The 8,652-nt window shown below is 38.8% G+C and overlaps 1 protein-coding gene across 1 annotated transcript in view; it reads right to left on the bottom strand.

The window, feature by feature from the left end:
• The window catches only part of RPS14 (ribosomal protein S14), a 520,685-nt gene that overhangs the window by 348,938 nt on the left and 163,095 nt on the right, over positions 1–8,652 (bottom strand). The gene's annotated exons all lie outside the window — the stretch shown is intronic.

Here is an 8,652-nt window from a genome sequence, read left to right as displayed (position 1 = left end):
AGATTTTGAATATCACATTCAAAGAATGACAAATAAGACCATGAATTTAGTATTGGACGTGTTGCATTTGAGGTGCTTGTGATATTCAGGTGGACACATTCAGGATGCGGTTGGAGATCTGAGTCTATTCTTGGGAAAGATGTTATGTCTGGTATTAGGGTACGGGGGATTAACCCCTATGGTAAATAATGCTGTACAAGCAGATAGGATCAGAATATACAGACTTAGGAGAGTGAGATGCTAAATGCAGAACTTGGAAGACACTAAATAGGAGGGGAAGGAGAATAGAAGGGGAAAAAAGAGAGATTGGATAGGTCCTATAATATGAGGTGTTTTAACAGAGGTGGAATAATACACACACACACACACACACACACACACACACATATATATATATGTTTGTTTGTTTGTTTTTTAGTAGAGATGGGGTTTCACCATATTGGCCAGGCTGGTCTTGAACTCCTGACCTCAAGTGATCCATCTACCTCCACCTCCCAAAGTGCTGGGATTACAGGTATGAGGCACCACGCCTGGCCCTAATAGTATTTTGTAGGTTAAGAAATGAGTAGGAGGTTAGGAAGTTGAGACAGTGAGAACAGAAACCTTTCCAGGAGTAGCACTGTAATACAGAGGTAAGAGTTAGAGGAGGGCGTCAGGGGAAAATGGTGAAGGGGGTTTCTGTCTTAGTACAGTTGGGTGGCTCTAACAAAATACTTGAGACTGGTAATTCAGAAACAACAGAAATTTACTGCTCACAGTTCTAGAGACACAGAGGTTCAAGGCACATGCTGATTTTGTGTCTGGTGAGAGCCTGTCCCTCATAGATGGTACTTTTTTTTTTTGAGACAGAGTTTTGCTCTTGTTGCCCAGGCTGCGGTGCAATGGTGCAATCTCGGCTCACCACAACCTCTGCCTCCTGGGTTCAAGCGATTCTCCTATCTCAGCCTCCGAAGTAGCTGGGATTACTGGCATGTGCCACCATGCCTGGCTAATTTTGTATTTTTAGTAGAGATGGGGTTTCTCCATGTTGGTCAGGCTGGTCTCGATCTCTCGACCTCAGGTGGTCCGCCCGCCTCGGCCTCCCAAAGTGTTGGGATTACAGGCATGAGCCACCGTACCTGGCCTATAGATTGTACTTTCTATGTGTCCTAGTGGTGGAAGAGACAAACAAGCTCCCTCAGGCCTCTTTTACATGGAAACTAATCCCATTCATGAGAGCAGAGTCCTCATGACCTCATCACCTCCCAAAGGCTTCACCGCCTTGTTACCATCACCATGGGGGTTGGGTTTCAACATAAAAATTTTGCAGGGACACAAACGTTCAGACCATAGCAAGGGGTTAGTTATATGTCATAAGATTCTGATTGGTTTGCTCAGCATCTCTTCCAACTGTTTTTCTGGCATGGCTTCCTGGATGGCAGAGCCTGGAAAGTAAAACAAAACAAATAAAACTACAGTGAAAGTAAAAACCTGTATTTCTGTAACTACACTTGATAGAGATTCAAACGTGATTTAAGCTTTGCTGTTCAGATGCAGGCATGCCATGTTTTAGTTTGGAATCCAGTTCAGCTGGGAGAGCCAGGACAGGGTGTGAGACAATCACAACACTGGTGTGAATCCCAAAGCTGCAGCACACTCTGGAGCTAAGCCGCTTTCTCATGCCTGGATCTCAGCTGAGATGGGACAGTCCTGCAGCCCACAGCCAAGGCTGTGGCTTTCTTGTTCCCTAGCTTCCCACTTGTTACAGAAGTAGTAGCTCCCCAAGATGGCTGGTTTTGCAGTGTTGATCTGGAAGGAATTCTAGTAACCCCTGCCCTCTGTGCTCCCCCAGTCCTTTTAATGATTTTAAGCACATAATTCCCTATATTAAAGCATATTTAGGCTGGGCGTGGTGGCTCACACCTGTAATCCCAGCGCTTTGGGAGGCCGAGAGGTCAGGAGTTCGAGACCAGCCTTGGCAACATGGTGAAACCCCCTCTCTACTAAAAATACAAAAATTAACCGGGTGTGATGGTGTGCGCCTATAATCCCAGTTACTCAGGAGGCTGAGGCAGGAGAATCACTTGTTCCCCGGAGGCGGAGGTTGCAGTGAGCTGAGATCGTGCCACTGCACTCCAGCCTGGGCGACAGTGAGACTCCATCTAAAAAAAAAAAAAATAAATAAATAAAGCATGTCTAATTTCCATTTGCTAGAGTATACCTTAATTGATCCAGATGGAAGAAAAATCTATTAATTCCTATCAATTAGTATCCTAGCAATTCCACTTCTAAGTCCATCATGTGATCCAGCATTATGGGGGAAAAACTCTGTTAATGGGAGGCAGATGGTCTCCTAGAAATAGAGATGGTAATGAATTGGTGGCCTCAAGGAGAGCTCAGAGAGGTCTATTGGTGGCGACAGAATGAGAACTTTGCTTATAGTATTGCTGTAATAATACTAAAAGAATAATGAGCATTCTAGGAGGCCAGCACGGGCGGATCACTTGAGGTCAGGAGTTCGAGATCAGCCTGGTCAACATGATGAAACACTGTCTCTACTAAAAAAAAAAAAAAAAAAAAAAAGAATAGTGAGATAGTTTAGTTAGAAAATGTATAGTGTTTTTTGAAAAGAGAATGAAAATACAAATTCCGAATCCAAACTTGTTGGCCTCTTGGAAAAATAAGGGGTCTGATAACATATATCAGAGTTTAAAAATTGTATCCATTGAAATTAGTGCTTAAATTATTTAGTTGTGTGAGATGATTTACATTTAAAAATGTAAAGAATATATATGTGCTTATAGGTAAGAACAATACATGAACCTATTTTCCATCAGCTCCCAATACATGTCAGTTCATGTTTCCACATTTAATACCTACTGAAGGTAGCAGAAGTAACATTTTGGAAGAAAAGGATGTTTGGTAAATCAGAACAGTATTCCTGTAATAACTAAAGATCATTAATAACATTTCTTCCAAACTTCCCCCTTCCCAATTCCGACTCCAGAAATAATCAACTTGTTTGATAATTACTAGAAGAAAAAAAGAGAAACAATTATAGTATTTATACAGACATAAAGGAATGGTCTGGTAAATATTGTACAAACAATGAAATAAAACATGGCAACTAAGCACTGTCTATTGGTAGTCAACAAAAAGCAAAATACAAAATTGCACCTTCTCAGCAACACCTCCAGAATTTTCATATTATGGGCTAAGGGTGATGACTAGTTGAAAAATGCAACATGAACTGCTATAGTTTTTCATAGCTCTTTATGTAAGATGGAGAAAAGGTCAATGCCCATACAAAAGAATTTGAGGGTGCTGCGACTAGATATAATATTTAGAATACATATGCATCCACATCTAAACACGATGGGAAGGAGCATAGAGGAGATTATGAGAACTTTGTGAGGGATAAACATATTGTCTCGGAGTAATGGGTTGAATAGTGGCCCCGCCCAAAATTATGTCTACTTCCTAAATCCAGAACCTGTGAAAGTTACTTTGAAAAAAAAGGGGGTCTTTGTAGATGTCATTAAGTTAAGGATCTCCAGATGGGGAGGTGATCCTGGATTATCTGAGTGGGTTCTAATCCAGTGACAAGAGTCCTTATAAAACATACATGAAGGACTGACACACAGAGAAGAGGCAATATGACCATGGAGACAGAGACTGAAGTGACGTGGCAACAAATCAAGGCAAGTTTGTAGCCACCAGAAGATGGAAGAGGTAAGAAGTACATCATCCCCTGGCCTCCAGAGGAGTGTGGCCCTGCTAACACTCTGATTTTGGACTCCTGGCAACCAACTGCATGAGTATAAATTTCTGTTGTTTTAAGCCACCAAGTTTGTGATCATATGCTACGGCAGCCACAGGAAACTAATACACAGGGTAAGCTGATGGAGGAATAAGAGAGTTTTTTCATAATTGCTTGAATGGGTTAAGAATTCTAAAGAATAATTAGCCGGGTGTGGTGGTGGGTGCTTGTAATCCCAGCTACTCGGGAGGCTGAGAGGCAGCAGAATCACTTGAACCCAAGAGGCAGAGGTTGCAGTGAGCCAAGATGGCGCCACTGCACTCTAGCCTGGGCGACAGAGGGCGACTCTGCCAAAAAAAAAAAAAAAGTTATTCTAAAGAATAAACATTATTGGGTAAGGGGAGATGACATGATAGCCATTAGAAAGGAGTTGGGGGAGTGAGGAAAAAAAGTGAAAAACAGACACCAGGAAGGTGAATAACCAGAATGTGAGCTAAGGAGATGGAATAGGGAGGACATCGTACCCAAGCAGAGTACGGACTGAGGAGAAAAATAAATGATATCCCTAAATATGTTTTAATTTCAGGGAGCTACTTTGTCTTCTCATATTTTATTCAGATTGCTTTGTGTGTGTGTGTGTGTGTGATGAAGTACATATTTTAAGTAAATATCTTACCTCAGAAACAACCTCTCAGAGAAAGTTTTTGGAGAAAATGCAATGTTTTAGTAATATTCTCTTCAGAAACATTAAGTTAGGATGTTATGGTGATGGAAAAACCTCAATAAAAACCAGTAGCTTAAGTATGGAGACACATATAACTCAGTCATCACATTGGGAAGAAAATGAGATACTGGAAAAGAAGAAAAAGTCACCCAGAAAAGAGCCCTAGAAAACTAAGAGTCAGGAGTTTTTCACTGATGCTTATCAAAGCTTAGCTGTATGAAATAAGGGAGGAATGCATCCTTTTAACTTTAGTCGAGCTTTTTAAATTCTGAAAATGGGACTCTCACTTAGAGTGCTGCAGCACAAAGAAAGCAATTGTTTGGAGAAAATAGGCTATGTCTGAAAAAAATATTTCTTTTTGGCTACGGCTATGGATTCCTGCCAATCTAAAGGGATCTCTAAACTTAGGGAGAGGGTAGAAAGTAGCTCTGCCCTCTGAGAGGCTCTATTTTATTCTGAAAGGCTGAATGTGACAAAGGCAGCTTTAATGATCAGACAGAGCTGAGGTATCCAAAGCTACATATAAAATAGAAGCTTAGGACACCTAAGAAAACAGACAAGAATTAACACAATAGCAAACGAAATGGGAGACTCAACCACTGCACCTGGCTGAAATATTTCTATTAACTCAGAGTTTAGCTAGGTACCAGAGCAATTTTATCCCTAAAACTGGGTAATGAAAATTTGAACAGAAGAGGTGGAATGTGCTGATTAATTTATGTGTTGACTTAACTGGGCTGAAGGACGCCCAGATAGCTGGTAAAACATTATTTCTGGGTGTATCTGTGAAGATGTTTCCAGAAGAGATTAGTAATTGAATTGGTAGGCTGAGTAAAGTAGATCACTCTCACCAATGTGGTGGTTGGAGAGTCCATCAACCAACCCAATGAGGACCCCAATAGAACAAAATGGTGAAGGAAAGGCAAATTTGTTCTCTTTTCTTGAGCTGGCACATCCATCTTCTCCTGCCCTTGGACATCAGAATTTCCGGTTCTCTGATCTTCACACTTGGGCTAAATTACCCACTGGCTTTCCAAATTCTCCAACTTGCAGATGGCAGGTTGCAGAGCTTCTCAGCCTCTATAACCCCATGAGCTAATTCCCATAATTAATCTCTGTCTCTGTCTCTCTCTTTTTCTCTTGCTTAATAAATATGGAGATTTATTAAAGAACCAACAGGATATACCACTGGTTCTATTTCTCTAGTGAATCTTAATACATAAGGTTAAAATAGATTAACATTACAAGTGAAAAGTGAAAATGCCTCAAAATATATTTTAAAACTTCTACTTTGAACTTAAGAAAACATGATTTCTTGGCCATCAAATCATGGAAAAACGTCTTGTTCTTGGAATATGTTGAGGTGTATGAGAAATCTTCTCATTGCTTCTAAGAATTCTTAGTACCTGCAAAACCATTATTTTGTTTATGTAATCTTACAAAAATGTTACCTAACTACTAGATTCATGTGAAAGATTTTTTTTTTTCTTTTGATAGAAAACCAGCAAGGTCAGTAATTTCTGTCAGGAGAAAGAGCAGGAGAAACAATTCTCCTTACACAAATTCTTAGGTGTCCAATTGAAAACATTCCAGAAGGGGCGGGCAGGTGGACCATGGATGGTGGGAAGCACAAACTTCAGAGCCAGATCCCCAAAGCTTGGTGAAAAGGCCAGGAAAAGCACCAAAGAAACACACAGCCATGCAGCCCTTAACAAGTCTACCTTGTAAAAGCAATTTTGTTCATCTCTTTCTTCAGCAAACGCTTTTTCTTGTGGCAGTGTTTACTTAGTTAAATGAAGAAAGTTCCCTGCATTCTCTCTCTCCAGTTCGGGCTAAAACCTGGACACTGACAGAGCTAATGTATGTTTGATCTAATCAGTCAAGATCAAGTGGGGGAAAGCAATAAAAATAAATTTCAAAATGTTCTCTATCAAAAATTTTTCAAGAAAAATGTTCTAATTAAGAATCTCCGTCAACTATGTTTCTGTACAATTGGACCAGTGAACTGGGACTGGCAGTGTCAAGAGGGTTGTAGAAATGAAAATATTGCCTCATTTTCTGATTTTTGTTCCCATCTACAGGAGCTCCCACAGTGTTCTACTCTTTCCATTTTAAGGAGAAGATGTAGAGCGGTACAACTTTTTTCCCCTCTAAGACACATCCCAGACCTTTCCTAACTCTTTAGTGCCTCTGATTATTAGTAAACAATTCAAACTTATTGATGGAGACTGTAACTTTGATGAATTTTTCTTCTCCTTGGTTTACAGCCAGGAATCATTGCATGTCTTCCAGGTATTTACAGGAACACATACATTTCCCAAGCATATTGGTCGGATTAGTATAAAATAAACTTATGAGGCCTTTGTTATTTTATGTTGCCTCAGACCAGGTAAGTTTTGTCTTAATTTTCTGATTATTCTGATATGTTTCTCCATTTACTCTATTGAATCTACTTGACTCTGATTTCTTTTTTTCTTTATTCTTCTCTATTCTTATTCTTTTTTAAAAAAATGCTTGATGGTGATAATGTCTCTTCGCTTCAAGTGATAATGGTAATTCCTTACTCTGTTAGATATTTGTAATGTAATTCTTATAAACTTCTTAATTTTCTCAAAGGCCCATGCCACTCTAATAATGATCAGCACTTGTTTAATTTGAAAATGTCAGGCATATGTATGAGGTTCAATTGCCCAGGAGCTCACAACTCCTTACTCATTCATTAAAAACAAATCATCGGGATGCTCCTGCTCTAATGTCTAGAGCCTTTCTTTTAACCAAAGGACTCTTAATTTTCATGGTAGAAAAGACATTTTTTCCCCTCTGTGATACAGAACAGTTTTCAATTATTTAGTCATCATGAACTAAAGCAGGGTAGCCAGAGATATGCTAGACTATTTTTCTACAATAACCCCAACATGTCCTTTATTTAGGAGAAATTTTGACTGATAGTGGAAAGAAATGTAAAGCACTCCTGCATTAAATGAAGTTATGATTCATACTAACAGTGAAACTGATTATTTGAATCTCAGGAGGCATACATTTCTAAAACAATGTTTGTTATGATTATCTTCTAGGAGAATATTGAGATTTGCAAAATTTATTCTTTCATTTCATTGTATCATCCTTTTCCTATGTGAACAATCTCATGTGGCTTTTCCTTCTTTCAGAGTGGATTTGGTATTTTTTCTCTTTCATTTGTATGCTTTCCATTTACTTTGTATTTAAAGACAATCTCGAAGTTGTAAAATGTTGTAAGTACAGTAAAAGAACTTTTTTGAAATTTTTTGAGTGTAGTTGCTAACATGATCACTCAACTTACATGACTACTTCTATGTATTCCCTATAAACATTCTTCTACATAACCATATTACCATCAAAGTCAGCAAATTAACAGTGATAGGCTACTACCAAATAATCCTCAAATTCTGTCAAGTTTCCTCAATTTTCTCAATGATGTCCTTCATAGCAAAGGGGTCCAGTTCAGCATCATGTGTTTCATTTTGTTGTCATATCTGTTTGGTTTTCTTCAGTGTGGAACAGTTCCCTAGTCTTTCTTGGCTTTTATGACATTAACACTTTTGAAGATTACAGGCCAATTATTTTGTAGAATAACTCTCAATTTGAGTTCACCTAATGTTTTCTTATGAATAGATTTAGGATTGCATCTTTGATAGGAATATCATAGCAATGGTGACAATTTTGATTCACCTCATTACTGGTGATATTAACTTTGGTCACTGATTGGTGTCTGCTAGATTTCTCCATGGTAAAGTTACTCTTTCTTCCCTTTGTAATTAATAAATACTTTGTAAGGAGGCACTTTGAGACTATGCAAATATCCTGTTCCTCATCAGACTTTCAATTTGTCCATTCATTTATTTATTTCAGTGTGGACTCATGGGTTCCTATCTTATTCAATAGGTTAAAACCAGTTGCTTTCATTACTTAGTTTGATGCTCAGATTATTCCAGATTTGGTCAGTGAGTGTGGGGGTTCAATTAGTCTGGTGGGAAAAATATAATAATAATAGCAACAAACTCTCTTGTAAGGCCTGAGAGTTTGTATAACTTCAGTAATAGATCTGGCTGAAGATGGCCTGTTCCCTTTACCTTTAGTTAAACAAGTTAAATTAGTAACTAAGGAATATGGGGAAGTTATCTAGCTAGCTTATTTACTCATGTGGTCTTAA

This window comes from Macaca thibetana, chromosome 6 (assembly GCF_024542745.1).
Source record: "Macaca thibetana thibetana isolate TM-01 chromosome 6, ASM2454274v1, whole genome shotgun sequence".
Taxonomy (NCBI): Eukaryota; Metazoa; Chordata; class Mammalia; order Primates; family Cercopithecidae; genus Macaca; species Macaca thibetana.
The sequence above is the reverse complement of the archived record's forward strand: the minus strand, read 5'-3'. Positions and strand labels throughout refer to the sequence as shown.